This window comes from Empidonax traillii, unplaced genomic scaffold (assembly GCF_003031625.1).
Source record: "Empidonax traillii isolate 1590-97213 ecotype Southwest subspecies unplaced genomic scaffold, ASM303162v1 scaffold6:size4315531, whole genome shotgun sequence".
Taxonomy (NCBI): domain Eukaryota; kingdom Metazoa; phylum Chordata; class Aves; order Passeriformes; family Tyrannidae; genus Empidonax; species Empidonax traillii.
In genome coordinates this window covers 4,196,999-4,220,114 of record NW_020955199.1, presented here as the reverse complement: position 1 = coordinate 4,220,114, position 23,116 = coordinate 4,196,999, and positions in this window count along the sequence as shown.

The window sequence follows — 23,116 nt, the reverse complement described above, 5'->3', positions numbered from 1 at the left end:
AGGTCTTCTTTTAATAAAAAGCCCCATCTTGAATTCCATAAACAACATTTTAAATAGTCTTTAATGGATCAGAAAAGATTTTTGTAATCAGAATGAAAGAACACAAAATGAGGGGAAAAAAACAAGAAAAAAACAACAAACAAAACCCTAAAACAGAACCAAAAAAAAATTAACAGAAAGCATAGCTGTAAATTTTACTGATGTAAATTCTCATTACGTTATTCCAGTTCAGAAAAACTTCAGCTCAGTAGAGTTTCAGGAGAACTACACTTCTGTACACGATAGCTGAAAAACTGACTCTGCTTCCTACATTCTCTATTCATTATTTTATTTCTTGGTCTCATGTGATTTCTCATTAAATGTTATTGCCCTGTTTTTGCACTTAGCTGTGATAAAGGGAAAGCGATACAGATAAGAAATTAATTTGTTAAGGATGAGGGATTCTCCTAATTGGAAAGCAATATTCCAAACAATAACGTTTTGTTGACATGGGTTTAATACCTGACTGATTTGATAAGGTAAAAAAAAAGTTAGACTACCAAAATGTAGGCTTCACAAAAGTTATGGTTGAATTTGGTTGAAGTTTATGAAACTCTGGTTTTTATTTCAGAAAAAAATTATAATTATACTTCAGCACATGAGATGCTGGTTGTAATTACAACTGGTTGTAATCCACTCAAATGCTTAAGCATTGTTATGATATAAAATATATTTGCCATCCTGCATAGGTTTTTTGATCTGCAGAATTTCACAGTGTTCTTAAAATATGCTGCTGTATTAATAGCAAAATAGAACAGGTCAAATTAAACAAATAAGAATTTTATTCTTATTCAATTATTTCTTGTTCTTTCACACAAAAATATCAAAAAACTATAAACCAATGTAGATCAGAAGTAAAATTGTCTTGAGCTAAAGGAGCTTTATATTTCTTCCTGTTTCCCCAGCCATAGCTGTAGTAAATGACAGGAAAAGAAGCAGAGAAGCCCAAACTGAACAAAAAAATAATTTTATTTTTTTTTATGTGCTATGAAAAAAAAATTTCATTTTTCCAAGTGACTGACTGAACAGAAACACTTCTTTTCTGAAGATGTCACTTCTTGAATTTTTTTGGAATGTGTTTAAGTCAATTTTACTTTGCATAGCCTATTGTAGTGTGGAGAGTACCTATGCAACTGAGATTTGAAAATATAGTATTTTAATTTTCCATCAATATGAAATTGTCTTGTATTCTTGGCCTTTAAATAGTTTTATATGTGAAAATATTAAGATATTGATGGTTCAGATACATATTTTTTCAAGTTTTACTTTTTCTTTTTAAGCCTGCCTTGTTCACTAGAAAAAATTACAACTTTATATTGTTAAATTATTAAAAATTAAATTATTTTCAAAATCTTTTATCCAAAAGGGAGTAAGTTAGGATTTCACACTGTTCTAAACACTTCATTTGTTCTAGTAATGGAAGGAAGAAAGAAACTGAGCTATAAAATTTTAATACAAATTTTTAATAATATTTCTTTTGAAAATAAAACAAGTTTTGTTTAAAAATTTAAGAAAATTCAAGATATAGATCTCCATTCATAAGTACCTGATTTTTAGATAAACATTGTTAGCTGAAAAGTGCAGATTTTAAAAAGCAGGTGTCTCCAGCAGAGACATATACAAAGTCTTCAGACTACTGGTGAAAATGAGGGCTGGGAAAGAAAAAGCATAAATTAGCAACTTCAGCAGGGTACAAGAGTATTCTATGAATAAAGAACAGGAAAAGCAATTCAACCTATTCTGCTAATTAAGGTGAATAAGAGGCAGGAAAGAGTTTTGTACTGGACACTTGAAATACACATATTTGAGTAACACAAAGCTGCACATGGAAAGACTTTTCATTGAAGCAGTAAAAAATGGCACTGCAAGCTGACATTCACTTTTACAAGACAGTTGCTTATCACTATGCTACAGTTCTTGACACATAATAAAATCCCTAGTTTAATTCGCTGGAGTCATTCTGAAGACCTGTGAAAATGACGAAACAAACACTTGTTCATCAGCACAAAGAGTGCAGAAACCATCTCTCAATAGATTATAGGATTCAAAACTGATTGCTGTGATGATTTATCCTGATGTTCATGGGAAAAGACTCTGAGACAGGACTGAAGGGACTTAGAAATTATCAGTGGTTTTTTTTCAAGAAACAATTTTCCTCTTGGCCTGATGCTTCACTCGATTACGCAATTTGAATCATTTTTTTTAAAAATGGTCTATAGTCATAAAGAGATGAGCTTTCTTGCAGAGATGAAGTTACACTGTGTAATGACCTGAGAGCTGCAGTAATAAGGACAGAGAAGGAGAAATTAGTATTTTTATGGTTTCACCTCAGTCTCAGAGAGGTGGAGCTCCCAAGCTGGCCTGCAGACTGTGGTTCCAGAGTGTGTAGGGTGTCAGATGGCATATGGGACCTGTCCCAGCACAGCCCATGGGCCAAGAAGGGCAGGGCTGTGACATCCTGATTGAACCAGGCTGAGGTGAAACCAGGTCCTGAGTGATGGGCAAGATACGGAGATGTCTTAGGGATGCTGGGCTGTGACAGCACACCAGGACTTAAAATATTGAGGGAGGTAAGTCCTTGCAGAGGGAATTTCAAAACACCTTTCCAAGACCTTCAATAATATAGTGGTATTATCTTTGGATTATGATTGTATAAGAAATCCTTTATGTTGAAAAAATCGCCCTCATACCTTTGACTAAGCCAACAAAAAATAAAAGTAAGGATTTTGTTTGTTTTGAACTTCTTCTGTTTTTAACCTAGGTTATACTTACCTGTAGGGCTGGGACGGGTTGACCCCAGCTGGATGCCAGGTGCCCACCAAAACTGCTGTGTCACTCCTTTCCTCAGCTGAATAAGGGAGAGAAAATGTAATAAAAGGCTGGTGGGTTGAGATAAGGGCAGGGAGAGACAACCCAGCAATTACTGTCACCGGTAAAGCAGATTTGTCTTGGGGAAATTAGTTTGTTTTATTAGCAATAAAATCAAAGCAGGGTAACCAAATTTTCAGACAGGTTCCCCTCACCCATCCCTTCTCCCTAGGCTAAACTTGCCTCCTGAATTCTCTCTCTCTTCCCCCGCAACCACTGATGGGCTTGGCCTTGGCCAGCAGTGGGTCAGAAAGGGGGGAAGCTTCCAGCAGTTTCTCAGAGAGGCCACTCCTCTATCCCCCCACTGCCAAAACCTTACCTCTCAAATCCTGTGCAGAGTCACTCAGGAATGGTGTCCTTTTTGGGAATGCTGGGCAGCGGGCAGGAAGGAAAGGACAAGGTCAATGATGAGGAGCCTGAGGGCTGTGCTACAGTTGTGAGAAATGGTCATGATAGATAAATCCAAATTTATTGCTACGATACATCAAAGGTTCGGCTCTGTGAAACATTCGTGCTTCCTTGGTACAATGCTCTGGTCTTGAGACAGTTCAACCACAGAGGATTAAATGCAGAACATGCATAAAAGCTGCTTCAGGCTGTAACCATGTACAAGAACTGGTTTAAAAATGACACTAAAGCATAGCCAAAGTCAGGATCCTTCTTTCCTTTCAGACGTTTTCTTTTACACTTAGTGACAGATATATCCAGAAGTCTATCTTTGTAAAAATTTCACAGTGAAACAGAATGTTGCTCACCATCTCAAGAGCTGAGGCACAGTACAATGCTGCACATTTCTTCTGGGCTCAGGGTGTTGATTTGGAGTAGGTGGCTGTTCAAATGCTAGAAGAAAGATGAATGATTTGAGAAACCTGTAGTCTTCTGAACTGGTGGGTTGCATACATGGAAGGGTAATGCTGTGTGCATAACAAGCAGGATTCCACTAGGACGCATCTTAGAGTCAACACTTGCATAAATTTATGAGCAAATGGTGGTATTTTGAAAATAATAGTTATCCTGAGAACTAGAGAAAGAGATAATGAGATGGTTAGTGATAAGGGCTTCGGGTTTTTTTGTTGGTTTGTTGCGGCTTTTTCCCCGCATATTTACGTCGTACCTGGTTTCCTAGAACTGTTCTGTCTGTTCTGTCGTTTGTTAGGTTTTTGTTTTTACTTTCCCCTCTTGTTCAAGAGATTCAACAGTGCTCTCAAAAGATTTCTAAAAGCTAAGTACCTTCTCCAGGACCAGGAATGGGAAGAAGGTTACTACTCTCTTTCTGGGAAACACAATGACCACATCTGTAGTGCAGCTGTCTTAAATTACAGCATGCCCTTGGCAAAGGTAAAAAGTTACCACCTATAAAGTTTATTAGCAAAATTCTCTTTAGACTCATGGAGAAGGCTTGGAGGAATTAGCAAAATCATAAAGACACATATTAGTGCATGAAGAATCAAGTGCATGCTTTTTTTTAAAGTGAAAGTCTTTTTCGTTCTGTCCTTATTTGAGTACACATTTCATCACTGGATGGAAGGAAACATGCCTGTTCTGTTGATTTGTATTATTACCATGCAGGTTTTCATCCTGCTGGTGCCCTGTAAAGCTCACTGTCCATCATTTTCATCCAAACAAGTGACTTGACACTAATGTGAGGTTCTTGCTTTTTGCAGAAATGCAGCACCAGAACACGTGCTTATGAGATGCCAGTGGTAGTAGCACAGTTCAACCAGGTCCCTGAGGTCCACAAGCGTTCAGTGAGGGCACAGCATTAGCAAATGAATTGAGCTGATGAACTTTTAGAGGTCTCTGATGCTTAATTATTTCAAATGATGTCACTCTTACCGCTAATAGTGGAGGAAGTTAACCAAAGTTAATTAATATGTACTTTGGCAGTCCGCTCACTTTAATTATTTTGATAGATTCTGCTAAGATAGAGTATCCAGATACTAATACTGATAAAAAGGCCTTATAAAATTGCTCTCTTGGCTGAGGAGCATCATGACACAAATGACTGCTCTTGGGCCATCCCAGCTGAGTGTTATATTTTTTATATGTCACCTGAGCAGACTCTGTTGATAAAGCTGCAGCCAGAGACCTGACTGCCATGGGAAAAAAGGGGGTTAAATAATGTCTGAATATGATGAAAGGCTGAGAGAATTGCGATTGTTCAACCTGGGAGTGGCCAAGGCCAAGTTGCACGAGGCTTGGAGCAACCTGGTCTAGTAGAATGTGTCCCTGCCCATGGCTGGGGGCGAAACTCAATGGTCTTTAAAGTCCCTTCCAGACCAGGCCATTCCATGATCTAACTTGATTCTGATAGTTGAAAGAAAAAACCACCACCAATATTTTGTGTGTTGTAGTCAAATGAAAGAAAGGGGTGGTATTTTAATGACACAGTACTCTTTTTACAGTTTCAGGAGATACATTGGGTCAAGATCTTCCTCAGTATTTATTCATCATCAGAAGGTTCACATTTTTGAGAAAATAAAAAAGAAGGGACTACATCTGGTATACTATGTGTGCACAGCTAGGGCAGGGGCAGCTAACAAAGTTGTTAGAAAGGTATGACTATGTTGGGGTAAGCAGTGAATCCGCCTGATCCCTGATGAAAGATACAGAAGTGAAGAATCTTGACTTAGACACTTTGAAACCATTTCCCTGAGGAAATTCACAGGGACCATGAAAGGCTTGAGAAGGTACCAGAACTGACCAGTGAGAAAAGAATGTAAATAAGGAATGAACATCCAATCATATGTGAAGGGTAGTAATAAATTTTAGATAGAGAACTAAGAATAGTAAGGTATATAAGGTTCTGCACACAGTGTGTGAGTGCAGTATGTGTGAGAAAGAAAAGTATTAAACTGGATGAAGCAATAAAAGCTGTCACCCATCACCAATAAAGGTGCTCAATTTTATTTTTTGTGACCGTCCTAACTAACTACTACAACATGACCAAGATAAATCTCAGCTGTGGTGGGGTTTTTTTCCAGCATTATATATGCTGAAATACATCTTTTGGGTATGAGTCTTCCATGAGTGTTAAAAATTCAGAACACTTGGGTTTTCTTCCAGCCCTAGAAAAAAGAAACCCAACTCTTCCCCCCCCCCCCCCCGCCTCCATGTAAACAGCCCACAGAGAATGGTTTTCAACAGTTAGAAATAAATTACATTGTCGGAGTTGGTTAGAAAAGGCAGCCAGCCAGCTCAGCGTGGGGTCGACAAGCTGAATCTAAATTTTATTAAAATGGAGGATTCTTATAGGGATTGGGGAGGAAGGTTCAGGAATCTGGGAGGAGAATAGGAGGAGCATGCTAATCCTCCAACTAGGATAGGGTATGGGAGAATACATAAACATAGGGAACATATACATATGTATGAGGGGCTACACAGCAACAAGGAAAACAGTGATTGGTCGAGCTGCTGTGGCTCCACGAACTGTCCAATGGCAGCTGACACCAGCTCTTGAGCACGATGTCCATGGCAACCACTTGCAACATGATGACAGTTGAAGCTGCAATTCCGCGATAACATCACACCTTAAGATCCCTTATAACACAGACTGTTCAACCACCATAATTATGCTCTCCATAATTACAAAAACCACCTCCCACATTACATAAAAATGTCAGTCTAGTAAGAAGAACTCAAAGTAAAATATGGTTCCTGTCCATTTTCTTTTGGGTCACACTGTATAAGTTATCTTGGCCTGACATCCTGATTTTTCTTTCACTGATGAAAATGAAAACTCTTGACATCTTACACAGGCATTCATAAGGTCAGAGAAGCTCTGACAGTCAGGCTGTTTCTATGCTACATCTCTTCCCAGGGTAGACAATGTGCTTGTGCAATCCAACTGTGGATGCTCAGTACCATTAGCACTCTCCTATTTAGACCAAAAAGATTTTTGAGGAAGTCTGGCCAGCTGTAAACCTTGCCTGGCTGAATAAACACTGCCAAGCTTTGTGCCTCAGAGATTCAGGTTTGATTATAAGGTATTTTTACTCGACCATTTCTTGTTTCCAGTGAGAAATGTAGATTTATTTTTTTTTTATTGACAAGGTGGCTTGTCATGTATATATGAATTTGCTCAATCACTCCTGACATCCAAGCTCAAGTGACAAATTTTTTGACTGGATAATCCTACCAAAATGAATGAGGATAGCTAGGTAACATGTCTGCGTAAGTGCCTTTACATGCAAGGTTGAGGACAGAATGACAAATGGCGCTAAGACAAAGCTGTTTTTTGTCTTAGAAGAGAATAATGTCAGGAAGGAAGTTAAAAATGTTGTGGTTGCCATGTTACAGCCTTCCACAGATGAAAATCCTGTAAATTTGGGGGGATGACAAAACCAATTGATTTAGACCAGAGCATAAATGGGAGCAAAAAGATATTCACCGCTCTATGGATCTGGATTTGTGAGATGATTTATCACCATGATCTGCAGCCTTGAAGTCTAACACAGTTTATGTGTTTAAAGATCTGCCTGAGAAGTGATCTTATAACTGGCCAGTTGCATTGCTTGGAGCTGAGGCAAAACAATACTAGAGTAAACTTTGTAATGGTACATGGAAGAGATGATAGCAATTTTGTGATTTAAACCCAGCCAGAAAATAACAACCCTGCAGCCACGTGCTCACTTCCCAAAATCACAAACCACCCCTACTTGAGGAGTAGAATTGAAAAGAAATGGCAAACTTTGTGAGTTAAGAACAGTTTAATAATTGAAAGAAATTATTATTATTGTTGTTGTTATTGTTACTATGACTAGTATTATCATTATTACAGTTATTTCAGAAATTATCAAACAAACAATAAATAGAATAGTTGAATCATAGAATCACAGAGTAGTTTAGGTGGGAAAGGACCTTAGAGACCATCTGTGAACACCCCTTCCATGGGCAGGGACACCTTTCACTGAACCAGGTTGCACCAAAACCCGTCCAACCTGGCTTTGGACAAATAATCATAAAATAACATGACCAGCTCCTCCTGAGAACCAGTGAGTACATGTGAAGTCATGAACAGTGAGGAAAAGTACAGAAAGTAAACTTGATATTTTCTATCATAGTATGAAACTTAACAAGGGCAAGTAGGCAAGTATGTGTGTCTGGACAGCGGGGATTCAAATCTAAAATCAGAGCATTTATCAAGAAGATATTTATTTAGAGAAACCTTTCTCATGCTCTAAGGAATTCCTTAATATAAATATTAAATGATCCAAACTTTTTTTATTTTCTTTCTCTGGCACAAATATTCTTTCAAGGCCTTTTATCAGGAAAGTGTATCTCCTTCCGGCTCTGTAGATCTCCTTGACATTCCTCACCAACACAAAATGTAGCAGCTACAGAGGAATTCTTTTGAAACATTTAACCTCTTATTCTCGCCTACGATGCCCTCACCAACTGAGTTTGTGCCTCAACGATTGAAATTGGACATTTTCCCTTCCTGCACATTCAGATACCTTTTTCCATTTGGCATCCACTGTAATCTTATTTTCCTTTCTGTCCATTAGCAAAACACACTAGGAAAAACTCTGGATACCTTTAGAGAACAAATATTGATTTACAAACTACAATGGGGGAAAAAATGGTTTCTTTCTGAGAAAATGGTCTCCTCTGAGATGTCAGACTGTTTTGACACTGAGTTGATGGACAACCTTGCTTTTCTCTAACAATTACATTCTAAAAAGCTTCACTGACTAAAACCTGATTTTTCTTAATTTTAATTTGGGATGACCACATGCCTCTTAGTCTTTTCAACAGAGCCATTGAAAGCCAACATAAATACACGTGTAAGCATGAGAAAAATATGTTTGTAAATTTTCTTTGGGTTAAAGAGATTAATTTATTCTATTAATTAGCATTCAGGTCACTGAATTTAAATACAACTTGTAGAATGGTAAGCTATCTCGGGGCGGGGGGGGGGGTTATCCACTGAGAATAGACCCTCGGCGGCACACTTTGTTAGGAGATGGTCACACACGGATGACCCCAAAATGGCGTTTATTAAAACAAGATGTCAGTTTATATACAGGGGAACATGGAAGGGTCTGGAATAAAGGTGGGGTTCCTGCCAGGAATCCCGAGGGTCAGTGATAAGGGAAATTGGAGGGATTTGCCATAGGGAATATGTCTGGCCATATAGGGGGAAGGGAGACCAAGGAAGGAGTGGTCTGGGGGGTACAGACAGGGGAGTTCTACAGGAATCTGTGAGGCAGCGCTCTATAGCTGGGTCTCAGGCACTTTGTGCAGCTGCAGCTGTCAAAGAACTTCCAGACAAATTTCTTCCTCTGAGACTTCCTCGCAGTCCTTATGCATCTTTCTCCATTCTCTGTAAGCTTCTGTAGGCCCACCTCCGACAGTAAGCAAAATAGTCTACAAGGATCTAATATCTATTTTGGTCTGCTTGATTATACACAACACTACTGCCACTGAACCTCTTGCAACTACATAATATACTTTTATACCCATATGTCCCAGTTTCTCCTTTATTTGCATTTACTCAGACTTTTAAACTGCAATACTTGTCATCAAATCTGCCATGCAGAAAGAAAGTCTGTAAGAAATTAACTTTCCTCAGTTCCGTGTTTTTTTTTTCTTTTTCTTTTGTTTCCTTTTATTTTTTCTTCCTTCCTTCCTTCCTTCCTGACCTCCCTTTATGGCCTAAACCTCAAATTAATTTCAAGGAGAACTGATAAGATGTAGTGTGGTTTTATTTGTATTCAAATATATGTATTTGGATACATATAAAAAATATATATTTGTTTGTATTTATTTGTACTGAATAATTGCATTTTATCTGCTTATTCACACCAGGATGTAGATTAACTCCTCTGCGAGGTGAAAGCACTCAGATAGTCCATTTGACCACATTAACTACTGAGGAACACACATCCCATAGACACAGTCTCTTCTTGACACCCTCTATGCATTTTATCTACTGAAAAAGTATAATCAAAGGACTATTTTCAACTAATATCTATTAAACATTAAATAAACCTATTTAAAACAACTTCTTGTTTAAAACACTCTTCCTCACATGACAAAGACCTGTTATTTTTTCCCTTATTTCTTTGAAAATAGTCAACACTTAACCTTCAGATTCATCATCTTTTGTTAATATATAACATAGTCAATCACTATAATTGCCTATTTTTTAGTTGCATGCAGCTTCTGCTTGTAAGATCAGGTAAATCCTTTTTTTTTTCCCCTCATGTTTCCAGCTGTTCTACCTGCATAGCAGCAATCTCTGTCCTACTTATTCAGACTCCTAAATCCAACATCATTCCTTTTTATCAGCTTGTGAGTGGGTTCCTGGGAACACACAAAATAGGCCAATGATATGGGGTGAGTCCAGGGTCAAATAACTGAATTAAAAAAGGTCTGAGAAGGCAAGAACATCCTTGTTGACAGAAACAATCAGATATGACAAATAAGCTTAAAATTGTCTTATATTTGGACAGAGAAAAAAAAATATTGTGCCTATAAATTCTTGGGACCTTGTAGTATTAAGATGGTATTTGAATATTTTCAGAATATGTTATGCAAAAAAAAGCTTCATGGCTTATATTCATTAGGAATACCTTTTTTTTTTTTTTTTCCTTGTCATGATCCATAGCTGTGGGAAATGTACCTTGAAATGGTGCAAAAATAAAAAAAAATTAATTTTTTTAAATTTTCAAATAAAACTGAAAGGTAAGTACCTCATCTACTGAAACCTGAACTTGTCAATTAAGGGTGTAATCACTGCTAAGTAATCTAGGTTTCACATGTGTTAGAACATAAATAAATTTGCCTTATTCAATTAACAATTCATTCATATCAGCTTGCATAGGAAGCAATTAAAAGAAAATTATAGAGTATATATTATACGGTTTGTTTTCTAATCTTAAGCAAAAGTGTCCTTTGAGATGCACTAAAAAAGACTCAGTGTTTTACCAGTTTCTATAACTGAAAGATGATCTGAGCAATATCCCAACTGGTAAAAATAGGTAAAACTCTACACTTCATGAAATATTTGTGAAGATCTGAGAGACTAATATGTTACCTTCTGTAGGTCAATTTTTACTTCTAGTTGTGAGCAGATATGAAAATCTTATGTTTACCAAAAAAACAAGCTCTACACAACCAATTGTACATATTTTGTGAATTTTTATTCCCCCAACAGTAGCCTGTTTAGTCTACAGACTTTTCATTCCACTGGTAAAGATAACAAAACCGTAGAAATATTGTTTATTGATGTATTACTATCATCACTGCAGTGACAGCCTTAGTCATACCCTATGCAAAGAGTCATTAGCCAAATGGAAATCCGAGGCCAGAAATCATTCCTGGTGTTCAATGAGATAGCTCAGTTATTTGAAAAACAGTGTTCATTTCATCACCAACGTGTTAAGCCCTTTCCCAGGATAATTTATTTTCAATCAAAACTTCAGGTTTTAGAATTCAAAGTAGTGTACCCAAACCTTCTCATTGCTTCTCAGTATTTAAGTGGATTGTGGCAGTACACTTTTTTCCATCCAGATCTCTATACCTGTAACAAATCTATGTTGCTTGAACATTGTCGTATCCACAGTGTTCCAGTTCTACATTCTTATATTGTTTTTATACACATACAAAAGCAGACAACTATAATTTTTTTGCAGTCTGGTAAAAATAAAATTTTACAGCCTTCTGCAAACGCAAACGTTGGAAAAAATTTGCACTTACTATAATGTTGTTGAGTTGCGCAGGGCTCAAATTAGTCTGAAAAAGAGACAGGCTTTTGATATGCTTGTATTGATAAAATCAACACAAAATACCTCTTCTGAGTGGCATTGATACTAAATTTATTGCTTTATTCTGTTTCCTGAATATCTGAAAAACTTTTTTCTCCAGTGACCCTGCCAGTTATGTCTTCCTTTCCAAAACTGGCTGTTTAAATGTCATAAATTTTAATATGAAAATCCTCCCTTCCTTTCATTCCAGTATTTCAGCAGATTGATCCTGAACAAAACCGCTTGGCAATGGATTATATTTAAATAATAATAAAAACCAATAATAACTTTTAAAAAAACCCACAGACTCACAAGTAAAACCTTTTATCAAAACAGTTCTTGGAGATATGTTGACTTTCAGATCAAAATATAATATTGAAACAATTTCTGATTATCATTCTCTTTTAGGCTTTAGTTTCTGCTAAAACCATCTCTCTTTTTTCCTCCAATACTTTAGTGTCAATTTTAATATTTTTTCCAGAATTGGAGTGCACATTTTGTCTTCTTACTCAAAAAAAACACATATGATTTGTACATTTGTACTAAAGTATTAAATTATCTGATTATTCAACCTTGTATTTTTCATCAAGATTAATAAAAAATGAAATGGTGTAAAAACATCCAATGGTGTTTCCATACCCGGAACCTAAGAACAGAGAAAATAACATCTTTAAATTAATAAAAATTACCAATGTTTTTCTTTCCCAAGTTCTTTGGTACACTGCATTCATCAAGGTTTCCTTAGTTAGATATATTTATACATTTTACCTGTCAGGTCTATTATAGAATCATGTCCTATTATGAAGTTTGCATCTTTCTGCACTAGAAAAATATGAAATTTACTGACCTCATTTTAAATGTTCATTAACCCAGATTATGGGTACTTAAAGCAGATTATGGCTAACTTTCAAGAGTTCTGAGGTAACAGATTAATAACGTTAATCCATTACCCATAGAGTGTGCATGGGAAAATTCTTGTGAATAATGATGGAAAATTTTCTTCCAATGTGGCCTTCTGCCTTGTTCAGAAAATTACAGGGACTTCCTTTCAGACATGTTCTTGGGCTTTCTTATTGTTTGTAAGAAACACCATACTGTAACATTTATATCAGAGCTCCTTAGCAAAACAGATTAAACACCAAAACATCAGCTAAAATAAGAAGCTTTATGGTCTGATCTAGCAGAAAACAGATGTTGGTCTATAAAAGCTCAGACTCTCACACTCCCAAGGGGCCAGTGCTCTTTCAGACAGTCTTATTACTTTGACATTGAGCATACAATGTTGCACTGAGCACTGGACACTGGCAAATATTTTCCTCCGGGCAGTTTATCCCCATTTCACTCACTAGATGCAAAAAACTGATTAATGCTTGTGACAGCGGCTGAACATGAGCCCAGGTGTGCCCAGGTGGGCAAGAGGCCAGTGGCCCCTGCGCTGTCCCAGCCATGGGGTGTCACAGGCCCAGGGCAGTGCCCGGCCCCGTGCTGGGACTGCTGGGGCCACACCTCCAGTGCTGGGGACAGTTCTGGGCCCCTCAGACAAGAGAGACATTGAGGGGCTGGAGCATGTCCAGGGAACAGAACGGAGCTGGGGAAGGGTCTGGAGCACCAGGAGTGACTGAGGGAGCTGGGGGGCTCAGCCTGGAGAAAAGGAGGCTCAGGGGGGACCTTCTCGCTCTCTGCAGCTCCCTGACAGGAGAGGGGATCCAAGGCAGGGGACTAGGATCTGTTCCCAGGGACGAAGGGACAAGATGACAGGAAACGGCCTCATGCTGTGCCAGGGAAGGGTCAGGCTGGACATCAGGAGGCATTTCTTGCTGGAAAGGGTGGTCAGGCATTGGAAAGGGCTGCCCAGGAAGGTGATGGAGTCCCCATCCCTGGAGGTGTCCAAGGAATGACTGGACAGTGCTTTGGTCTGGGTGATAAGATGGAAATCGGGCACAGGTTGGACTTGAGGGGCTGGGAGGGCTTTTGCAACCTCAGTGGTCCTGTAATTCCATGAATGAGGCAAATAACATATCATAACACACTGAGATTCAGATATATGTTGGTCACCATATATTGTGGTGCTAATATCACCTTCAGTTGTGACTACCACAGGTTTTCAGATACAACTGGGGAAAATGAGAATGTGTTACCATCAAACCAGGAACCTACTACTATCTGTGGCCACAAGTCAGGAGGTCCCAAACACACTTTACCCAGTCACCCATCAATACAAATTGCTTTTAACAGATTATGAAGACCAGCAGATTGGTCTTAATGATAGACTTCCAGAGTTTCTCTTTTCTTCCTTTTTTGACCACAAAATCATTCATAAGCGTGTTCTGGAAAAACTTGCACTGCAGATGGGTACCTACCCAAAATGGTAGGCTCTATCTGCTGCCATACATAAAAATGGTTTATTCTTCCAATATATTGTGCTTGGAACTTAAATTCTGTATTTACATACCATTCAGTGTTTACATAACATAGTTTCTTAGGTTATTTTTTTTCTCTGAGCTATTTTCCGTGAGATAAAAGTTTTCTAGGGTGAGAATTACCATTTTATTACTGTCATCCACTTTCATTACTGTCTCTTTCAGAAATAATTGAAGGAAACAACTAGAGAGATGTCCAGACTGTTTTATTTACTGTTTCTGTGAATATATTTTAATCATTTCATAGGAAAAGACAGATTTTGCAGGTCACGTTCAAAAAATTTATTATGGTATATTAAGAATTCATTATTTTTTTTAAACTCTTTCACTAGTTTATGTTAACCTGTAAAATTAGATTTCTTAGATTTTACTAGGAAAATATTTTAATGGAATGATGTCATTGCTGTTAAAATTTGAAGTTCCTGGAAACATGTTTCTGGAAAAAAAATGTTGCTCTGCTGTTAAAATAAATGTCAGGGCAAAATTTGGCTGGCATTTTCTTTGTGCATTAGTGAATTTTCTGGTAACACTCTTTTTAATTGGTTTGCTTATTACATTATTTATATTTTATTAGTGGTCACAATCCTTTTGTTTTCCACAGTAACAGAAGAGCCATGTATGACTTGTAAAGAACCCTCAAAGAAAAGTATGCAATGCTCAAATTTCAGTAGTTGCAAAAGCCAACTTGACCAGATACTGTGAACAGAATTTAACTTTGACACACTAAATGAAAGAAAATTCCTAGAATCTTGGTAGCCAGATAGTCAGTTGAACAAACTTCAGAGAAAAAAACCCAAGACTTTATAAATATGGACAAAAATTCATTTTTATTGTGTCCTTCCAGAAGAGACAAACAAGAGTTTTTCCTTCAGAATCAGAGGAGATTCAGTATTGGGAACAGTGGCACATTTAATATTAAACAGATGTTGGATTATGGCACTGATATTTACCCAAATCTGCTTAATTTTTTTTTCCAGGTTAGGTGCAGTATAAGGTTGAGAGGTATTTATGTGATTAACAACTCTGCCTGGGGGACCTACAGGAAATTCAGGATGTGGAGAGATTTATGAAAATAAAAATTAATGAGAAAAAATTAGTCAAAATATGGCAACAAAGGTTTGACCTAAATGAATAAACAAATATTTTGGTCAGGCAAATCGAATTTTTCTTAGCTCTGTAGAACAGTACTACTACTTAATCAGTCATACTCTGACAAAGAGCATTTTGAAATCTCTTATGAGGACAAAGACACAAGGACTGTCAAATTAACGTCCATCTATTTCCCTAAAATTGTCTAAAGCTGCAGCACAGTACCAAAGCACACCACTACAGCTCAGTTTACAAGTGTACACACAGTGCTGGGGTGGAATCCAGAGGGACCTGGACAAGCTCCAAGAGTAGTCCCAGAAATCTCCTAAGGTTTAACAAGGCCAAGGGCTGGTGCTGCACTTGGGTTGGGGCAATCCCCTGGATCAATCCAGGCTGGGGATGAGCAGATGGAGCAGCCCTGGGGAGAAGGACTTGGGGATGCTGGTGGGGGTGAGGCTGGACATGAAACCCCCATACCCTGGGCTGATCCCACAGCGGTGGCAGCAGGGCAGGGGGGCAATCAGCCCCTCTGCCCCCTCAGGTGAGACCCCACCTGCAGAGCTGCCTCCAGCCCTGGGGGCCCAGCACAGCAAGGACATGGAGCTACTGGAGCGAGTCCAGAGGAGATACCAAGGTGATCAGAGGGATAGAGTAGCTCTGCTGTGAGGAAAGGCTGGATAAGAGAAGGATCTCAGGTGACCTAATTGTGGCCTTCCAGGACCTGAGGGAACCAACAGGAAAGATAAGACTATTTACAAGGGCCTGGAATGACAGGACAAGGGGGAATGCCTTCAAACTGAGATAGTAGGTTTAGATGGGATATTGGGAAGAAATTCTTGTCTGTGAGGTTGGTGAAGCCCCGACATAGGTTTCCCAGGTTAGCTGTGGCTGCTCCATTCCTAGAAGTGTCCAAGGCCAGGTTGGACAAGGCTTGGTGCAACCTGGGGTACTTGAAGCAGGTTGGAACAAGATGAGCTTAAAGGTCCCATGCAGCCCAGGCCATTCTATGCCTCTGTGATACTGAAGTTAAAGAGTGCACTTTTATACCAAGTTCCAAGAGAGCTTAGTGGCATTGGGTTATTTATCTGTCTTACTCAAAAAGCAGATTCCAGCATCTTTCATCTTCCAGCTATATCTCAATACTGAGGCCCCAACCTCCTGCCTCCCCGCAGGCATGACACAGCTCTGACCCCCTCCTCAGAAGAACCCCATGATAGTACTAATTGCACAGTTCACTGCAGCAAGTGTTGGGAGAAAGAAGCTAAATTCGATTAGTTACAGGCTTTGTAACACAAATCACAGAAATAATCTACCAAATAATCTGCTAATTACAATGGTATTGACAAATTAAATGTGAAACATTCTACTCATATTATAATCTACTAAAATGTTCTGACATTACCTAAAGGAAATATGAGAAGGAGTAAGAGATTCAAGCATATCTTAAGGAAGATGGAAAAATTTTCTTCTGAAAGGGTGTGATGCAAAATAGTGGCACTTCCCAGACTATCAACATTGGAGAGGGATGCTACCCTAAAATAACACAGCCAGTCTGTTCTTCCCATGGTTGTCTACCTTGAGTTACTTACAAAGGGCCACAGGGATTTCCTGTAAAACCAAAAATTACAGGAGCAGAAAGGAACCTCTGCCATCCATGTTTCATTTATACTCCATCCCTAGCCCTTATAATTATCATGAATGGAATTGACATATGAGAGCATCTGTGACAGTCTTGCTATGCAGAGGATATACTCCTGTGCTGTAGTAGTGCTATAAATCTGATTTTGGGGGAATATTTCAGTATCTTTTGCAATAACAGTGTCAAAATTTGGCAGATCGTTGGGAAGCTTCTTAAAGCAGAGTCCACCCAATTTTTGAAGATAAGAAAGCATAAGAGATTCAGTGCACATTTGGTTCTCAGTAAGGTAATACATTTTCAAATATATCAGCAGGAAAGTCTTTCAAAGAAATATAGCTACTTAATAAAAAATAATTGAAAATATAATTCATATTAATCAAATCAAACATTTATTTTCAATAAAAAATTATTTTTAAGTTACTTTTACAAATTCTAGCATTCATTGTATACATTTTAAGTAATATAAACATAATAATTCAGAAACTATTTTCACTTTTCATCCACTATTAATATTGCATGCTTACCTTAGTACTTGAACAATTTCTAGGTAGTCTGGTCCGTACGGACTTTGTTCTCAGAAGTGGAAGAACTAAATGAACTGCAGGGTGTTCGAAAGTTTTCTAAAAGTAATTTTTTTATAGTTCTTCAACTTGAGCTCAAACAAAGAAATGCTTCAAAATGGACTCAAGAAAAAATAAGCATATCTTGTTACAACTAAAAATGGTGTGTCCCAAGCCACAGACCCTTTGGTGCATATAAAAAGTAAAGAGTTTTCTCAGAAATTCTGTGAGAAATAGAGGTCAAGGCACTTGTCAGTACTTAGCCACAATATGCTCTGGATTTTCTGAGTGTTACACCTTTATTACAGGAATTTTTACACTCAAAAGTCTGGTTTCAGGGGGTTCTGAGTCCAGTAAAACCTGCCCAGCTGGAAGGACACCTCACATCTGTAAGAAGATTAGTGTCTGTCCTCTCTTATCTAGACAGTTAGTTGAGAAAAAAGTACTATACAGAATAAAGAATGAGGGTTGGATCCTTCATCAGGCCTTCTATGGAAATAAGGCTTCTGTGTGAAGAGACCTTTCCTCAAGTCATGGTTGTGAGTAAGGCTTGATTTTTACTTTGTTGAACAAAAAGGAAAAGGTATTAGATTTTTTTTTTTTTTTAAAATTTCCTTCTAATCCTATGTTTGACTTTCTTCCTCCCTGTTTCATGCTGTGTTTTGGGAGACTTTTCAAAGAGTATTCCAAGTGGTCTGAATTCTGAATTCGGTGGAAAATTTATCACTGACTTCATCAGTAAATACCTATACTAAATATGAATCACTATGAAAATCCCACTGCATATTAATGATATATGATAAACCAGAAGCTTTTATTTTTGGAGTCTGCATACTTTTCATTTCTACATGTGAATCACATGCATGGATCCCTCAGGTGCTTGGTTCTCTTGGTAGAACTATGGCAGAAAGAAAAGCTGCTACCAGGAACATGATCAAGATATTTTTATATTTTCAGAAAAAATAAAAGAAGAAGAAAGACATTTTCACATTTTTTCTTTTTCACTTTTTTTCTATTCAGTTTTTGCTTTTTTGGGAGCTAAGAGGGATATAAATTATGTGAAGGGGAGGAATATGTTGTGCTTTAAACACTAATAACAAAGGAACAGAATATCAGAGCAGCATCACCATCTAGTCTGTAATCTTATTTGCAGACTTCAAAGTATTTAACAAAGAAAAGCATATAATTATGTGAGTACTGGATACTAATTGCGTACTTACACTTTGCGCCTTGTTGCCTGCTTGAGTTCTTATGCATATCAGCAGGGTGCTCTCCAAATCATATTTTTACAAAAACATTACAAAAGAAAATCAAGGACATTTCAGATTATTTACTTTAAATTCTAGCAAAAATCTAGTTTTACCTATAAAACCTGGGACAAGAACCATCGAAAGTATATCACTTTATTTTAAAGAATTAAACTAAATTATCACTGCGTATTGAAACAAAAACCACTTAAAAGTCAAATAACTCAAAGATTTTTGTTTTTTTGAAGATTAACAGGCTCTATAGAGACTTGCTAAGATTTTGATTCTCAGGATAAAATCTAAAATGGATCTATAAAACTTCAAGTAGAAAGTTATGTAATTAGTCGTGGTTAAAAGCTTAAAATATTTTTATCTTGCCTTCTTTCCATAGTAGCATGAAGGAAATTAGTAATTTTCTTACTCGCTCTCTAGAATTTTAACAACCTGCAGAAGAATTTGAAGACCAACCCTAAAAGTATCATATCAGAAATTCAAAGAACCTATATACTTAATCTTTTAGAGAACAAAGAATTTGATTTGAACATGCATTTTTCAATAGCCTAATATTACCAGAAGAAGAATATATACTGGAAATAAAAGTATCTTACAGTAGGTAGACCTTTGGCAAATATTATTTTGTATTGGGATTGTGCCACCTGGGAGGAAGACATGGGATAGCTGAGCAAAGAGGCTCATATCTTGTAATAGATATACAGAAGGGAAAAAGAGGCAGGTGACATGAAGAAAAAGATGATGCAAAACAGACTAGTCTTGTCAGGACAAGATTTCCCAATGATTACAGGTAAAATGAGATGTACAAAGACTAATTGTTGCTAACCTGAGACTTATCAGTATATGACCTAATTGTGAAATCTTCTTCCTCTTTTAATTTACTGGAGGAAAAGTTATCATTTGGATATTTAAATGTGAGTGGAGAACAGAAGGAGGATTTGTGAGGGTGGTATAATCATGCCTGAAGCACATTAAGAACCTAATTTTTAATTTAATTTCAAACCATCCTACATTCATTTAAAAGAAGATATTTTTCATGGAAAAATACCCTGCAAAAAAAAAAAAAAATGTTAGAAGAAGTCCTAAAACCAAATTCAGCAGACATAAAGAGAAAGAAAGGATAATGCAAAACACTAGCAATTAAAAGTGATAGATGCTAAGTTTAGCTAACATTTTTCTGACAATAAATAAAGTATCTCTAAGGTTTATGTTTAATATTCTAAAACAATCAGAGAAACCTAAAATGTAAAATCTGCTGAAGCCATTAATTCCATCCAAGAAAGAAAGAAAAGAAAGTCAGACCTGCAGATGATCCTCAGAAAATGGAACTTAAGAAGGATTTTCTAGGTTTTACCTTCAAGGTTTTGATTGTCTGATTAATAAAAAAGCAACGAGAACTCAGTAATGATGTAATGACCTACATAAAAATCTTTCAGCATTTAGCTTTCCTTTTCCTCTACAAAAGAGTTGGTTTTGTGGATCTTTTTTGTTTGCTTGTTTCATTTTTACTTTTACATTTTCTTTTGCTTTATCACGTATAAATGTTCGTAAACATATGAATTTAAAGGGATGGAGTTTTTACTTCAAAATTCTGAGCAAAGACTTCAAAGTACCAAACATCTCTTGAGTCTCATCAGTTCAGAATGCTTGATGTCTGCATTTCAGAGCATATAACCCAAATTTACAGAAAGGTGTGCCATATGAAGGCACAGACCCCAAGGAGAGTGGAACAATGAGATCATTTATTACAGTTCTTTCACGGTTTATATACCTCGTTATATCCACAGTAAATTCCTGTTAGTAACTCTCCTATCTACTTTTAGTCAAGCACTTGCTCTTCACTAGAATATTGTGCTCTTGTGGTTTTCACCCACACATCTCACCACGATCTCATTCATTTTGCAAAGTTCCCCTTCTAAGTTCCTCTCAGGGCCATATAGTCTCAGCTCTCTACATCTTCCCCTTCTTTATTTTTTAGGGCACCTGAAGTTAAAGCTGTATGGACTTGTACCACCAAAGTTTGATGTATTGCCTTCTGTATCATAGATTGTACAAAAAGGAAGAACATTTTCGCTTTTGAGTGTTTGGTTTTCTTTGGTTTTGAGATACTGAACAAGTCTGGGGAACGCATAAACTCTCCTGGCTCTTGGTGACCTCAGACCTGGAGAGTGGTTTGTTTTACAGGTTATTGCACAGGGTTTGATCAATCCAAAGTTCCCGGAACAGAACAACAAAATCCCTGCCAATAATGGGCCTTGAATTGTCCTTTTGCATGAGATTGATAGAACAGATCCTAGGGAGCAAAAATTTAGATTTTTCATTACAAAGTGCTTTTGCCATGCAACACTGAGACAAAGATCATATCAGTGAGTATTTAGGGACTTTGCCATTAATGGGAATTCACCCTACAACACAGATACAGGTGCAAGGATCTGCTTTGACTTATCGAGAATAAATGAAGAAAGGGTATATAAAAACATAAGATCAGCATTACTATATCACATTGAATCTAAAGAATAAAGCCAAGGATGAACTATGAAAATAGCTTTTCACAGCTTACCAAATATCCTGTCTCTGAATGTAGCTTGAAAGAGTTGCTTCAGAGGGAAATAGAATCAGGTCAGGCATGCCCAGCTTTTTGCAAAGTTCAGGGTTTTTCTGAGGCAGAGACAATATCACATCTTTAGTTTTGAATTGCTGTTAAAGAGCTTTTCCACCCTGTATTTGTTCATGTTGGTTTTGGCTGTAAGTGTGCTGCATCAGGCTTCCTCCCTCTGTTCCACCTCAGCTCTGTTGCAGCTGAAAGAACGACATTTAAAAGAAAATAAAATGGGTGATTTACCTTCAGATTCTGTGCACTGGGACTTACAGTGAGGGTGATCACCTCAATCTCTGTCTGCAGTGTAAAATGACCTCTCCCATTAGTAAAAACTCCTCCTTAGAGTAGGAGAACTAAATTGGTTTGCAGGAGCTTTAAAACCCTCCTTTTCTCTGTCTATATGCACAGGTATTTAATTTCTCCTCTCATCACATATTTAACAGCTAATAATCTGAGAACACCTGACAGATCAATCCCATCCCATGGATTTTGTTGGAATTCAGATGATGAGCTGGTCATGAGCTAATTTCTTTACTGTGGATGGTGAGAAAAAGAGAACAGTTCATCTATCCCTTAATCTAAAATGTCATTTGACCTAAAGCAGATCATTCAGATGACTATTTCTCTTCCTTGGCTAAAAGGAGAATGCTAGTGTCTAACACTGCAGCCTTGTTAAGTTATGGATGTGCTGGGGACAGTGAAGAGTGGTGGAATTATATATATATACATATCTATATATCTAAAGCTGATAAAAATTAAGTGACCTATTGCCTTATTCTGTCAGTGACATTAGCTTTTTTCATATCTTTTCATACTTCTTTTTAATCAGTTATTCTCTTATGTGTATGCTCACAAACATGCAAATGTATTTATGTCAAAAACCACTTAGAGAAATTTATTATTATTTTGTTGTTTTGTTGGTTTTTTTTCAAGAACCACCAGTATATTCTGAGAATACAGGAAGAAAGGAAGTTTCATCTTAGATAAATAGTTTTCTAATTTATCATTTTCAATGTAGTAAGTAGCTAATTATTTGTTCTCTTTTCTGGACAAATACAGTAGAGTAGATTTTCTTTAGGATTACTTTAGGCTAATTTTTTTTCCTAGAGAAACTCCTGTAGGGGGAAACATGCTTGTAGTACAGTCATATCCTCTAAATTTTATAAATTAATAATGTTTAATAATTACCCTCAAGAACACTATCAACGACTATTCAAAATGGAATAAAATTACAAGAGTTTCTTGAGTTTCTAATTCAAAGCCCAAGTCCATGTGAAGAGTTGCAGAGGTCAGGGTTGGTTTTGTTCCATAACATGCGATGTTATGGAACAAAATTGTCCATCACTGCTTTGTTTACATTTTACTCTTAAATCCTCTCTACTCTGTTTGATAACACCCTTAAGACCTATTTCTGCCGTGAGAATATTAGTTTATTTGTTAGTTTGAGAAACACTGAGATTTTTGGTACCAATCTTTATGGGGTGACTTCTCCTAACTGACAAATTATCCAAAGTATAAGCCCACTATGACACATCCTATGTCATGAAATTCAAGAGACAATATTTGATGATTGAGTTTTATTTCCAGGATTTATTTTTTTTTTTGGGTAGGTAATTTTAAGTTTTTATCAAAGTGTAATGGGATATATTTATATATATATTCTCAACCAAATAGTGAAACCATAAGGACCAATATTTTCACTAACTCAAAAGACAGCAACCAAACAACTTTTACAATCTTAAACCAAAGACCACCGAAGTGGATTGGCAAATTTGTCTCAGAGAAGACAGAAAGGGCAACACACATAAGAAACAGAGAAAGAAAAAGCTTAAGGATTCTATAAAGACCACAGAAGGAAAAATGTTGGAAATATTGATTTGCAATAATTAAATA